Raw genomic sequence first — 15,467 nt, forward strand, 5'->3', positions numbered from 1 at the left:
CCTACTACTGTCCATCATCTTTGGAAGTTAGAATTTCAACATACGAATTTGGGCGTGACACAAATATTAAGTCTATAGCAATCTCTGTACCTCAGATAATAGGGGGTATATCATAAGGTTATTGTGAGCCTTAAATAAGCTAATGCATATAGATGCTCAGAACAACTGGTCGGTTGTGAATACTTGCTAATTTAGTTGAATCCTTATTATTACTATTAATTGACTAATATTACCTTTGTAATTTCTCTGTACATAATAAGCAGGAGACTTGGCCTGAGTCACCAACTCTTCCATATTTTTTACATATCAAGAGTATTGCTTGGGGGCTTCCCTGGTGGCGCAGTGGTTGAGAGTCCGCCTGCCGAGGCAGGGGACACGGGTTCGTGCCCTGGTCCGGGAAGATCCCACATGCCGCGGAGCGGCTGGGCCCGTGAGCCATAGCTGCTGAGCCTGTGCATCCGGAGCCTGTGCTCTGCAACGGGAGAGGCCACAACAGTGAGAGGCCCGCGTATCGCAAAAAAAAAAAAAAAAAAAAAGAAAGAGTATTGCTTGGGACTTCCCTGGTGGCGCAGTGGTTAAGACTCCAAGCTCCCAGTGCAAGGGGCCCGGGTTCAATCTCTGGTTGGAGAACTAGATCCCACATGCATGCCGCAACTAAGGAGCCCGCCTGCTGCAACTAAGACCTGGCACAACCAAATAAATAAATAAATAAAATATATTTTTTTAAAAAAAGAGTATTGCTTGGCGTTGTCATCAACAGCGTGAGCTTCAGGGTTAGACAGATCCAGTTTAGTTCCCAGCTACACCACTTACTAGCTGTGTGACCTCACGCAAGTCATTAACCTCAGAGAGCCTCGGTTGCTTCCTCTGTAGAATGGGGATAAGGTTGGTGCCGACTAGATAGTTGGTGTGCGGGTTACATGAGATACCATAGTGTTTAGCACTGCACCTGGCACTTTTTTTTTTTGCACCTGGCACTTTTACATCTTATTTCCTTCATACCCAGGATAATCTCCTATTTCACATGGACAGGTCTACCCTTCAGCATAATTTTTGTCACTTTCACCAGTGGCATTTGTGACGAGAGAGATTGCCAGACACAACATTGGTCTTTGGGTGCTCTCCTTGCAAACTGGTCAAACACGCATCAGTGTTATTCACTCCTGCCACCACTCCCTCCCTCCCCCACCCCCGTGTCCTTTTAAGACTCTGAACAATTACAGACATTTCGCTAAGCTCGTGCTTAGAACACGGAAGTCTGCTGTGCTCACGGTAGGTTCTGACTGCATCCTTACTGACTTATGCCGGGATGAGGTCCGTTTGGAGAGTGTGGTATGTGTCAAGCACAAACTCTACATTTGCTAGAATTGTACAGTTGTACATAGAAAAATTACAGCTCCACCAGCAAGGCTCAGCTTATCTTTTTTTTTTTTTTTTTTTTTTTTTGCGGTACGCGGGCCTCTCACTCTTGCGGCCTCTCCCGTTGCGGAGCACAGGCTCCGGACGCGCAGGCTCAGCGGCCATGGCTCACGGGCCCAGCCGCTCCGCGGCACATGGGATCCTTCCGGACCGGGGCACGAACCCGTGTCCCCCTGCCTCGGCAGGCGGACTCTCAACCACTGCGCCACCAGGGAAGCCCTCAGCTTATCTTATATCTGCATCATGATCGCAGGTTTGGGAGTCATTTCAGAAAGCTCTTTTCTCCCACGTCCAGGTAGCGATGAGGCAAAAAGTGCTGAGTACTGTTCCCTCTTTTCTGGTTTCAGTATGGCTGGACCCTGCCTCTTTCTCCTGTTCCCCAGATCCACCACTCACTGTGCATTCATTTGGTTCTCATCTAACTCCCTGAAGGCTCCTGTTTGGTTCATGCTATCATCTTTATTCCCAAAACCAGGAGCCTTAACATGGAAAGGAAGGAAGGGAGGGAGGGAGGGAGGGAGGGAGAGAGGGAGGAAAGAAAACCCACAGACACCTCACTGTTGCTTTTCCTTAAGTAGCAACTTATCTGCTAAGAGAAGACTTTGAAGCCGTGGGCTTCCTCTGAATTCTCAACACACGATTGTTGAGACTATTGAAACAGTCTCTAGAATCCTTTTCTGACCCCAAATTACTCCGAAGCATTAATTGTCTTAGTGGTTTCATGGCCGCATCATTTCATATTCATTAGTGTTTTCATGAAAAATGATAAAACTAATTAGAGCGGCTACCGGTTAATTCACTTGGTGATTCATTACTCTCTCCCCTCTTGGTGTTCTGCATGTGGTCATCTTGGAGAAGGCATCCAAGGAGTAATTGCAGCTCTATTCCCTGAGTGATCGCCTAATGCCATTAGTTCTGATCCACAGGCACATCTTCAGCGGCTCTGATGGGGTCTGGTTACAGCTGCACCCTTGCCCCTGCCCTTTGGATGCAGGGAGAGAAGGGAGCCTGCACTCAGGACTGGTCCTCTGGAGGGAGTCCAGGGCAGCAGAGGGGGCCGAGTTCCCGGTGGGAGGTGAGCATCACTTTAGCCTCTTCTGGACCGTGAGGTAAGGACAGGATAGTGCTCAGAGAAATCTGCCCTGAGAACTTGTACTTGGGAAGGAATAAGGAAAACAAATTTTCTTCGGTTTTAGCAGACGTGTGGCTAGGTACGGGCTAGATTCTGGAAGTCTGGTTCTCTTTCAGACCTCTGCCGGCCAGTTCTCCTCTTAAAATGTTTATTTGTCCTCACATCCATTGGGAGGGCAGCTATCAAAAAGCCCAGGGTGTGTGCCAGCCTATGATAGCATCTGCAGCGAGGCAGTCTATCTAGGAGCAGAATTTCTGAGTCATAGCACATGCATATATTCAACTATGTCAGATACTGCCAAACCGTTTTCTAACCTGTTATGCGAATTTACACTCCCACTGGCAGCCTGGGAGAGTTCCCATATCTTTGCCAGCAGTTGGTATTGAGAGATTTTTACATTTAAGCCATTTAGGTGGATGTATAATGTTGTTGTTTTAAGTTTATAATTTCTGGATTACTAGTAACTTTGAGGGTCTTTTTATATAATTGTTGGAAATTTGGATTTCTTCTCCTGTAAAGTGCCTGTTCAAGTCTTTGCCTGTTTTCCTATTGGGATGTCTTGACTTTTTGTTGATTTCCAAAAGATTTTATATATTCCAAGTTTAGGCCCTTTATCAAACATATGTGCTGCAAATATCCATGGCTCTCCTTTCTCTCTCTCTCCCTCTCTCCACTCTCTTATTTGTGTCCTTTGATATACAGAAGTTCTTAATTGTAATGTGCTCTAATATTTCAGTCTTTTTCCTTTGAGTTAGTATTTTTTTTAGTCTTGTTTAAAAAAATCTTTCTTGAGATTATGAAGATATTACTCTATATTATTTTCTAAAAGCTTAATTGTTTTGCCATTTACACTAAGGTCTGTGACCCATACAGAACTTCTTTTTTATGTATGACATGAAGTAGGGGGCCAAGAATTAAGCCCTGCCCCAATGCCTATCTAATTACCCTAGCTCCATTATTAGAAAGAATACCTTCCCTCATGTTCTGACGTGCGAATCTTCTCATTAAATCCCATATCCATAGGTGTATAGATCTGTTTGTAGGCTTTCTGTTCTGTTACACTGGTCTAGTTGTATATCCTTGTCCCAATACTACACAATTAGAGTCTTATTAGAGGTCTTGATAGTTAATACAGCAAGTCCTTCCATCTGCTCTTCTTCATCAAGAATAGCTTGACTAGGGAATTCCCTGGCGGTCCAGGGGTCAGGACTCTGCACTTCCACTGCAGGAAACCCAGGTTCCATCCCTGATTGGGGAACTAGGATCCCACAAGCCATGCGGTGTGGCCAAAACAGACAAACAAAACCCCAAAAAGAATAGCTTGACTCTTCTTTGATTTTTTGCATCCTCACATTGATTGTATTTTTTTTTTAATTTACTTTTGGCTGCTTTGGGTCTCTGTTGCTGTGCGCGGGCTTTCTCTAGTTGTGGCGAGCGGGGGCTACTCTTCATTGTGGTGTGTTGGCTTCTCACTGCGGTGGCTTCTCTTGTTGTGGAGCACAGGCTCTTAGCCCACAGGCTTCAGTAGTTGTGGCATATGGGCTCAGTAACTGTGTCTTGCAGGCTCTAGAGCGCAGGCTCAGTAGTTGTGGCGCACGGGCTTAGTTGCTCTGTGGCATGTGGAGTCTTCCCGGACCAGGGCTCGAACCTGTGTCCCCTGCATTGGCAGGCAGATTCTTAACCACTGTGCCACCAGGGAAGTCCTCGCATAGATTTTAGAATCAGCTTGTCAAATCCCAAAAACTGAAAGGAAAGAAGAAAGAAAGGGAAGGAGAGAAATCTGCTGAGATTTTAATTAAAGATTTGGTTGGATCTATAGATCAACGTGGAGAGAATTAAACTTTTTACAATATTGAGTCTTCCAGTCCATTTATTTAGTACTTTTTAATTTCTCTAACAAAGTTTATAGTTTTCTTTGTCAACGTTTTACATACCTATTGTTAGATTTATTTCTATGTACTTGATGTTTTAATCCTATTATAAATGGTATCATCTTCGTTTTCTGTTTGTTGTGTTATATAGAAATATAGTTGATTTTTGTCTATGGATCTTGAGTCTAGGAACCTTGCTAAATTCTCATATTCATTCTAATAGTTTATCTGTGTATCATCTTGGATTTTCTATGGATGTTAATCAATATTGATGTTTGTATGTTCATCTTAAAACTGACCACCTTATTGAGCTTTCTTATTAGTTCTAATAATTTGAGTATTGAAGCTTTTGGGTTTTCTCGGTTAAAAAATCATATTAACTTATTTTTATGAGGGTTCTGTTTCTGCCTAGAGAAGCAAGATAGGGTAGCTGTTAGGTCCAAGGAGTTTGGAATCTGACTACCCGAGTTTGAAACCCAACTCTATTACTTTCTATGTAATCTTAAGTAATTTGCTTAATCCTCTGTGACTCAGGATAATTCATTGTAAACCACCTCATACGTTGATTTTAAAAATTAAATGAGTTAGTACAACTTCAAAAATGCCCATCAAATCATGAGCACTCAGTTTATGTCGAATTTTGTCATTTTATCAATTAGTTTCATTCCTTTTAAAATTCCCACTTCTTATTGTTTTTTTCTTATTTTATTGCATTGGCTACTTTTCCAGCATAATACTGAATGATACTGGTAATTTCAGGCCTCACCTGAAACTTAACACATTGAAATGTTCCTTCTAGGTTTTTTTTTTTAGTTGTTTTGTTTTTCATAATTTGACATATATGTAATCATCTTTAACTGCACTTGTGAATCTGGTATTAAATTCTGCAAGGGGGAGATATTTTCCAGTAGAATTTCCTTTTTTTAAACTATGCTGTTTACATAATGATGAAAATCATTAATAATGGAATTATTTCTTTTTAAACATCATTGAAATCCTGTTACAAAAGGAGGCACCAACCCTTCTACCTTCCTGAAGATTCATTGGTGTAGCCTTTCCAAAAAGGTGCTGATTGTTAATGTAATGATACCCCTTTGGACGTTTGGGATATGTTCAAGAGTATGCATAGTCACACAGAGCTGTTGGCCAGTCCTTTTTTAGGACAGTATCACATTCTTGAGCTTTTAATTTTGCTATATTCCAAGGAAGCTGGAGCATGTCTTCAGTTTTCTTTTCATAAAGAGTATACAGATACACTTTTTGAGTCATTACATAACTAAGAGTGCTTCCCTGCAGCAAAGACCACCTGAACTGCATAAAATCTAACATTACAACTATGGTATCAATTTTGCTCTTAATTTCCTCCAATGCTATGTATTTCTCATTTTCCTGCAAGAATTTTTTTGTCTTTCCCATCTCTTATCTTAATTGTGTTTTCTTTATTACCTACTATTATTTATAGAGTTCTGTCTTGTTTTCTTCTTAATCATTTTCTGTTCCTGTTTCATAGAAGCCATCTCTTTTTGCATTATCTTGAGATACCAAATGATTCTCTAAAATGTTCTTTAAGTTTCTATAAGATATTTTCAGATGAATTTTCTCTGATTTCAGTTGGTGGTCTGTTTTCCAATATTTTCCATCTCTTTCCTTTTGTCCTATGTATTCATACTCAAATGAGAAAAACCCAGTCAGGCCTGATCTAGTTCATAGGAAGGGTGTGTGTTGTCCTCACAGCCTCCTTTCTGGATGTTGGTGCCCTCACCCTTGTACACCTACACTAAATTGCCAATTGATATACCTAACCCAGCTCCTACAGTCTAACCAGTTTTCTTGTAATTTGGCCCTGCTGGACTGACATGGATTCATCTCCTGCATCCATTCCTCAGCTGCTGACAAGCTGGTCAAATGGTGTAAGTGCATCAATCCCCAAGATACCAAGCGCCAAATCTTCCTCTTGTCCATACGCTCACCTGGAGCACTCTTTGGAAACTATACCTCCCAGGGTTCGATCTACCGCTGGAGTCCCTCTTCTACCCACCCCACCCTCAATTTTTTTGCCCAGTTGTCTATTGAGAGTTGCAGTTCTCAGTTAGTAGGTAGAAAGGAGTGGATAGCACTCTGGCTGTTTCAAAAGGCATCACCTATCAAGTTGAGTGATGGCTGCTTAATTTGAATTTCTGAACAGCTGGAGGACTCAGGTGTTATTTTTTCAATCCAATTCCACTGGCCTTGTGTTTAGGTGAGAATGCCTCAGAAACGCCCCCGTGCAGGTGGACGGCAGTCCTAGTGTTCAGTTTGGTGAGTTTTACCTTTCATTCTAGGTCTTCGAGATCATTTTAGTGGGAAGTTAGGAGAGGCTGCACTGGGTTCTCCTAACCACTTTTAGTGAGATGTTCTATCCAGAATTGAATATTTGTTTTAGCAACTCACAACCTCCTGGATAGCTTGCCAAGTACAGATATGCAGCAGATCTAAAGGTCTGTCTTTGCTAGGCTTCTTCGTAGGCAGAATAGATGACCAGGAATCGTGATTTCAAAGGCTGAGTGCCCCCTAAAGATTTATTCTAATAGCCAAGGGGGAAATAAAAACACCACTGAACTAGTAATAAGGGAATCTGGGTTCTCAGGGCTCGGTCACTGACTCCCTGTGGTCAGCGTTGGGCAAATCATGACGCCTCTAAGAGCCCCAGACTCCTTATATCTAAAATAAAGGATAGGACCAAATGGTCTCTAACATCCTGCCCTTCTAGGACTTGGTGGTTTTACCAGCTGGCCTGGAACATCTGCTGTTAGAAACCTGTTCCTTGGGGCTCCCCTTTTACTCCCAGAGTTTCTGCTGAAAGGGAAGCCGAGGAGGAGAAGGCACATCCACGCTGGGTGAGCGAGCCCCAGCTACAGGCAGAACCTGCTGGGAGGGACAGTAGGAGGAGTGGGCAACTCGGGTGTAGAGGACTGGCGACCCTCCTCTGGAGATCCGCCCTCTGGGGCCACCCTGGGCCTCTATGTAAGCAAGTTTCAGGCATCAAAGGACCCCATTTGCTGAGTCCCCTTCAGTGGCTTTGTATTGAAGGGAAAATAGGGATAGGAAATTAAACTTGTTTTCTTCAGAGGATGTCTTTGAGGCAAGGGAACTGCGAATGGTGACCGGATGGCTGTCTCTCTTGTGACAATAAATAGACCTGGCAGGTGCTGGTTTGTCACAACCAACGTGTTTATAACCCAACCCAAGTGAAGTCACCGGTGGCGGGGTTTTGAGGGAGCGCAGAGAGTTAGCACTTATCACCCATGATTTCCAAATGGGAGGAAGAGGGTACCACAGGGATACCCAGATGGGCAGAGACGTGCCCCAGGTCAGAAGTGAAGCTTAAGGTGGGGCTCAAGCGTTCCGGGCAATGCCAGGCTTCCTGGGGTTCCTGACTTTTCTGCACTTTGGATGCGACCTCTTCCAGAACCTCCAGAATGAGGGGTGTGTGCTCACGCATGCGTGGTCCCCTGCTCTCTTGTTTTTTTCTCCCTCCTCTCTCTTTGCCCTCTCTCCTCTTTCCCTCCTGCTCTGGCATCTCCCGCCCATAATATTTGCTCTAATAAGCCAGGCAGCAGCTACCTCACTGGCACATGGGTTGTTCAGCCCAGAGTGCCTTGGCTGTCCAGGATAATTTGCTAAATGGTTTAGAGGTTTTTCTCACCACAGAAGGGAGTTAGAAGGGAGTGAAAGGAGGGATAAAACCCCAGGGACCAGGAATGACTCCAAATCCATTTGCGCAGTGCAACTTCCCTGTCTCTGTTCTTGGCCACCCAAATGGACGCTGGTCTGGACGTCACTGGCTCTGCTGCCTGAGCGGATGGGCATCTGGTCTGTGAGAAAAGCCAGCTCCAATCTGGAGACAAAGCCATTAAGTTTCCCATTTGACTCAGGCCAGGGATGTTTGGAGAAACAAGAGGGAAGTTGGAGTTTAGCTCTCAGGGGCCAAGTTCACCCTACCGGCTCTGTGACCATCTGGACCAAGGTGGCGTTCAATAATAAGGTCAGGAATCAAAGAGAAGCAGGGAAAACTGTAAAGCATCTAACTGCAAACTACTTATAGTTTCCAAATTTTCAAGAGCACAAGATAATCAAATGATGATGAAAAGATCGTGTCCTTTGCAGCCCCTCCCCCTTCATCAAGCCCTCCCGCCTCCCCGGTGAGTGATTGGTGCGCCACCTTCTGGCCTTAGTGGCCAGTGCTCAGAGCCTGAGCCCCAAGTCCTGTGTGTCACACCCCTCCTCTCCAGGTCCCTGTAGCAGTGTGCCAGCACCTCTCCCTTTGCTGGCCCGAGAAGCCTGCATCGATGGCATTGTTCAGCACTCATGGCTTCCTGAACATTAAATATGTACTATCAGAGTATGTAACTTTTCTATTCTTGCTTCCCTATTTGAATCCAAGGGATGCTGTTATTATTTTAAAAGCTCTTGAATATGCAAATTAGTTCAAGAGGAAGGGAGCCTTCCTGGCCGCCATCACTCCTCCCATCCTGACAGTAACAAAGGGAAGTGAAAGGAGTTGATTCCCCTCTTCTTACCTCAAAACCCCACAGAATGCTCCGAGCAAGGCTGGAGGTACAAATACGACCTTACTTTTGTCATTGACTTTTCCAGCATAACCCCGTTGGTTGCCTCAGTTGATCTTTCCAACCCGACTCCAGCCCCTGTGGGTGTGCCCTTGTGGCTGGAGAGGGTTACTCTCCCGCTCTGCACAGCCCCTGGAAGACGGCAGCTTCAGGCTTTCCAGCTGAAAGCTGGAAACGATTCTCCTTCGGCATCGTTTTCAAACCCATATACTCGGAGGTTAAGTGACCACACTGAACAATGCACACCCCGATGACTTCCTTCCCCACCTCACCCGGTGCCCTGGCGAGATCACACTGAACAATTCAGGGAAAGTATTCACTGAACGCAAGGGCAGTAGAGCACGTCTGCATTATTTATTCGGGGCCAACAATACCCATCATATGTAGAATGTATTTGGACATAAATTAGTTATGTTAGGAAACGCCAGGGGTCCAAAACCTATTAGGATCTCTGACACATATGTAAAAACACATCACAGTCTTACCTTTTCTACGAGGCTGGGAATTGGCTCTGAGACAGCTTCACAAGGAAAACAAAAATCTTTAACCTTTTGTTTGCTATAAGCCCTCTGGACAGTTCACCTACCGTTGAGTAAGTCTTGGCAAATCATTTCAGACGATGAATTCTTAACCTCACTTTCTCACCCCCCTTCCTCTTTCTTCTTTCTCTATGATGGAAGGAAGGAGATTTACATTTACTGAGCACCTACGGTGCACACCAACATTACAGCTAGCCCCTTGATGTCCAGAGGGGTTTGCATTAGTATCCCCACTTTACAGATGAGGAAACTGAGGCTCAAGGTCATGCAGCTGATAAGTGGCCAACATGGAATTTGAAACCAGGTCATGACTTCAAGCTGAGACTTCTTACCCTACATTTGACTCCCTGCCTGGGCAGAAAGGCAACAGCCGTTCTTTGCTTCTTTGTCGGCTGTATATCACCACAGGAATGCCACGTAACACAGAACCACAAAACCGGTGGCATAAAGCCATGAATGTTTATTTTTGCTCAGGAGTCTATGGGTCAGCTGGGCAGTTCTGCTGGTCCAGGCCACGCTTGAGGGGTCTCAGCTGGGCTCGCTGCAGTCACCTGCTGGGGCAGCTGGGGTGGGCTGACCCAGGCTGGCCTGGGCTTGTCATGTGGCGGTCAGAGCTCCAAGAGCGTGAACAAAGCACTTGGCTTCTCGAGGCCTGGGCTATCCCTTCTGCCACATTCAGTTGGCCAAAGCAAATCGCCAGACCAGCCCAGATCCAGGAAAGACAGACAAACTCCATCCCGTGCTGTAGGGGAGCTGCAGAGTGACATTGCAGGAGATAGGGATGGTGGGACGAGAAGAATTGGGGCCAATTTTGCAATTAGTCAGCCTCACTTCCCACTGTGGGGCTGCCTTGCTTCCTTGGGAGCACCTGCTTCCTGGAAGCCTCAGCTGCCCCATCTCCAAGCCTGCGCTCAGAGCCGTTTCTCTTTTGTACTGAGAACGCTGTACAGAATGACTGCGGAGGGGGATTTAAATGGCCCTCTTCCAAAGGGGAAGGGGTGCAGTCAGTCTGGCAGGGGTTAAGCCTTCCACTGACTGGTTTAAGCTGAAGCAGGAGGCTTTCAGCATCAGCCAGCACAGGAGGGGAGCCTGGGGGCAGGGCAGCCAGCCTGAGGGCAGAAACCACACTGAGAAAGATTCTTCTAGGCCTACCCCTGAGACTTTGGCGCTTCTTCCAGATACCTCTTGGAGGGTGGCTTTCTGTTGCCCATCCTGATGGGGCGCGCCTTCGTGCTGCCCGTGTGCGGACGCTGGATAGCGCTGTGGCCAGTTCCCCTGGGCGCCCGAGGACAGCTGGGCTCCTGAGAATACCCAGGAGCAGCCTGACCGTGTGCGGAGCAGCGAGAAAGGGCCAGTGGTAGAGAGAAGTTCTTCTTTCTCTCCTGGCTTAGGAAGATCAGCTCCAGGGAAGTGGTGCATGCTTGGAGATGCACTTCTGTCTCTGACCCTCTGAGGGTGGCCACCTGGGAAAAGGTGAATTGGCATCTCACGATCTCGGGGAGGGCTTGTGCCTTGAACCAGGGCTTCCCTTCTTCTTATTTCACCCTGGGAACCCAGTGGTTTGAAAAATTTGTCTACCCAGGCCCCTACTTCGGCAGTAGCTGTCACCTCTGTTACTAATCACAGATACCTCTATCTGTATATACCTGCCAGTTGCAGGTCCTGGTCCACGGGCGACAGGCAGCCTTCTCCATCTGAGCTGATATTGTTCCTGCCCCCAAAAGGAGGGAAAAGGCACTGTAGCCCCAGTAGGTGGCCTCATTGTGGGCAAAAACAAATGGTTTCTCCCTGTCTTTGAAATAGAAATGAGCCCTCAAACCTCCATGACCCACACAGGGACCACTTCCCTAGGAGAGGAAGGAAGATGGAGAATGAGGGATTTCTCTCTCTTCCCGTCAGGCAACATACACATCACCCCACGGTACGCCCTCCCTGCTTCCTTCCTAGAAGAGGGAGGAGAAGCAGATCCCAGTGCCTGCAGGAGTCTGGGCTAACCTCTCACCCTCCTGGAGCAGTTTATCGTGAGTGGCGGGAACTCACTCCATCCACATCACTGATGAACACGTCTGTTGGGTTTCTAACACACATTCCCGGGCCCTAGGGAGCTACTTGGCATTTCCCTAGCTGTTTTGAAATGGGCATTTGTAGCGTGTAATGTTCTAACACCAAAACCATTTACACTCTGACTGTGCCTCTGGGCAAAGCTAGCTTCACACCTTGTCTGAGAAATTCTGAGGTTCCCACCTTCCTGCCAGCTTCCAGACATCATTCAATCTGTCTACTTTTTCTTAGACTTTCAAAGCAGGTGTTTGCCCTCTTGTTTGTATTTTCCTTCAGCTCCTGACCAGCTGCTTTTGTAAGAATCGTGAGGTGGCAACTGCCAGCTGTGAGGACTTGGGGCAGGTTATGTACCTACAGCCTCATTATTTTGGGCTTTTGGACTTGCCGTACATTGGCAGACCACAGGCTGCAGCTTTGCATTTGTTGGCGTAGAGTCTGTTGGCTTTGGAGAGCTGTCGGGAAAGCATACACGGGATCTGATGATCTGTTCTCTCTCTGCAGGTTGCTGAACGTTAAACTTTTAACATTTGTTTCTTAAATCATATGTAGATATATCTTCAGATATAACCTGACGGGCCAACATGGACCTGCATCAATACTGTCTAAACTCCCTATTAAAAGTGCAGGTACACCATCACACCAGTCAGAAGGACCATCATTAAAAAGTCTACAAATAATAAATGCTGGAGAAGGTGTGGAGAAAAGGGAGCCCTCCTACACTGTTGCCGGGAATGTAAATTGGTGGAGCCACTATGGCGAACAGTATGGAGGTTCCTTAGAAAACTAAAAATAGGACTTCCTGGCAGTCCAGTGGTTAAGACTCCACGCTTCCAATGCAGGGGGTGTGGGTTTGATCCCTGGTCGGGAACCTAGGATCCCCCATGCCAAAAACTTTAAAAAAAACAAAACTAAAAATAGAGCTACCATATGACCCTGAAACCCCACTCCTGGGAATATATCCAGAGAAAACTCTTAGTTTGAAAAGATATATGCACCCCAATGTTCATAGCAGCACTATTTACCATAGCCAAGACGTGGAAGCAACATAAATATCCATTGACAGATTAATGGATAAAGAAGATGTGGTACACACACACACACACACACACACACACACACACAATGGAATACTACTCAGCCATAAAAAGAATGAAATAATGCCATCTGCAGCAACATGGATGGACCTAGAGATTATCATATTAAGTGAAGTAAGTCAGACAGAGAAAGACAAATACATGATATCACTTATATGTGGAATCTAAAAAGTGATACAGATGAACTTATTTACAAACAAAAAATAGATCACAGACATAGAAAACAAACCTATGGTTACCAAAGGGGATAGCAGGGGATGGGGAGGGAGAGATAAATTAGGAGTTTGGAATTAACATGCACACTACTGTATATAAAATAAAGAACATAAATTAGGAGTTTGGGATTAACGTATGCACACTACTGTATATAAAATAAAGAACAAGGACCTACTGTACAGCACAGGGAACTATATTCAATATCTCTCCAGATTCCAGAACACTGCCCCTCCAGGTAAAAGTCAGAATCTCTGGGGGGTAGAACCTCCAAGGCTGCCGTGCAGATAGAGTCCCTCTAGGGTGCCAATGGTGTGGGGTGCCATTTCTGTAGGGGAGAAAGATGGACAGACCCAAGGGCTGGATTCTTGCCCTGGGTCTGCAGCCAACTTGGAATGTGGCCTCAGGTCAATCGCTGACACCCTCAGGTCTCCATTTATTTCATTTTAAAATGAGAATAATTCTCTGCTTATCTTCCTCAGGGTTACTGGGGTGATGCAGCCAGAGGGAAGGGGGGGAGGGAGCATTCACACACTTTGCCTCACGTAAGCCTCTACAGAGGTGAGCACCTTATTTCCATTATGCAGGTGAAGAAGACGGGCACTGAAAGGTTAAGTCATTTACCGAGGTCCCAAGTCTTGTAGGTGAAGGAGTGCAGGTGAGAGAATCCAGACGTCTGGTTCCAGAACATTCCATTCCATCAGGGTGCTCCTCTGAGATTTTAGAAATCAGGTAGATGCTCGCTAGTCAAACTGAGGCATATGGACGAGCAGCAGCAGCATCACCTGGGAGCTCATTAGAAATGCAGGTTCTCGGGCCCCACCTGGCTTGACTGCCTCAGAATCTGCATTTCAGCAAGCTTTCCAGATGATCCCTGTGTACCTTGAACTTTAGAAGCACTGTTGTAGAGGATTGCACTGGAGAGAGGAAGTCTACAGAGGAGGTTATGGTAAATATCCAAAAATCCAACAAAAGTGTAAGATCCTCCCAGGGATAATCAAAGAAGAAATCATTACCGGGAAATTCCTGTGGGAGAAGGGTGACTGTAAGCCGTTTCAGCCCTTTCTCTCTGAGTTCCCATTTCAGGGGAAGCACCCCTTATCTGAAAACGTCCAAACCTCCCAAGAGAATGGGGTTTGGGGTGGAAACATATTGTTTTTATAGGTGTGTATGTGTGTGTTGTGTTTAATTTTCAAAGGTAATATGTTTACTTTGATAAACGAGAGAAGGAAAAGTTAGGAAGAGAGGGTTCCGCAAAGCTGACGTAGCCCAAGAGTGTTCCTTTTCGAAGGTTCTCCTGTTCCTGCCCTTTTTATCATGGCTCTTCACTTATTTCAGGAGTGATCCTTCATGGCGGATAGCATCCACCGGGGAGGATGGCCAGTTGGGTAGGAGGAAGTTCAGCTTCCAGAATATCTTTTCTATGAGTGTCGGTCCTTAGGTTAAATCCGAAGACCCATCAGTTTGAAGGATGTTCCCCTGATACTCAAACTGCAGCCAGTGGCCCCACTATACCGAATGCTCCCTGCAGAATGCAAAGAGTAGAAAATGTCCTGACCCAAAGCTCAGAAGCAAAACTCACAAATCAGGGCTTTGAGAAGTATGAAAAGGCTTCCAGACAGCACTCCAGACGACTGCTAGCCTTAGGGGAATGTCAGTTGAGTACAAAGAAATTCTCAACCTGGAGCCAGAATATCCAGTAGGATTTGATCCAGGGAAGGATGCTCAAAGCCGGCTCTCTGCTCCCTCCTCGCCTTTCCTGGATTAGCTCTGTTGAGGAGGCACAAAACCCCTGGATGAGCTGTGGTTTCTGTCCAGTGATTTTAACACATATTCCCATGTTTAAATTTGTGATTTGTATGCACAATATTATTTAGCCCTTAAAAGTTACTTTTCTGAGACCCAATCTGTCTGTGAAGTGTGCAAATTCCTGAAAGAGTCAAGACACCACTTGTCATCAGCATCCCAAGCATTCATTTATGTCCGTGGCTCCAAAAAGAGCCAGTCGGAAATATCACACAGACCTGATCCCTGCCTTCTAGAAACTTGTAGGGTAAGGCAGAGGTAGTGACACATAAATTAATGTCCTGGCTGCATATGGCACCCCAGATGTGGATACCCATCTACTGAATCAGAGACTCTGCATCTACTAATTGACACATCTAGGGCCCTAAAATAATCCACTGTAAATTTGGGTTCTTTTGCCAACCTCAGCCTTGGTCTTCTTATACTGGCTTCTTGTACAGACCAGCCAAATTAAAACTGGTTAAACAAATTTTTTCACAGTCTTTCCCTCCCTGTTTGATTTGATTTTATTTTTTTTCAAAACTCTAGAAGAAGGGGATTTGGGGTCGGGATGATACCATCATTCTGTCACTTCTAATTTCATTCTGTTAACAATTCTTTGAGTCACGAGGGTGGAAGCTTTGATTCTGAGAAATTACACACTTTTAAGTTTTGACTCCAGAAAGTCACTGTGGCTCATCTGTAAACAATTCCAGAGGGTGACCATGAAAGAGGAACTTAGTAAC

The 15,467-nt window shown here is 45.5% G+C and overlaps 1 protein-coding gene across 1 annotated transcript in view; it reads left to right on the forward strand.

Moving 5' to 3' along the window:
- The window catches only part of ONECUT2 (one cut homeobox 2), a 52,685-nt gene that overhangs the window by 21,854 nt on the left and 15,364 nt on the right, over positions 1-15,467 (forward strand). The gene's annotated exons all lie outside the window — the stretch shown is intronic.

This window comes from Mesoplodon mirus, assembly GCF_964341445.2.
Source record: "Mesoplodon mirus genome assembly, chromosome: 13".
In the NCBI taxonomy this organism is placed as follows: domain Eukaryota; kingdom Metazoa; phylum Chordata; class Mammalia; order Artiodactyla; family Ziphiidae; genus Mesoplodon; species Mesoplodon mirus.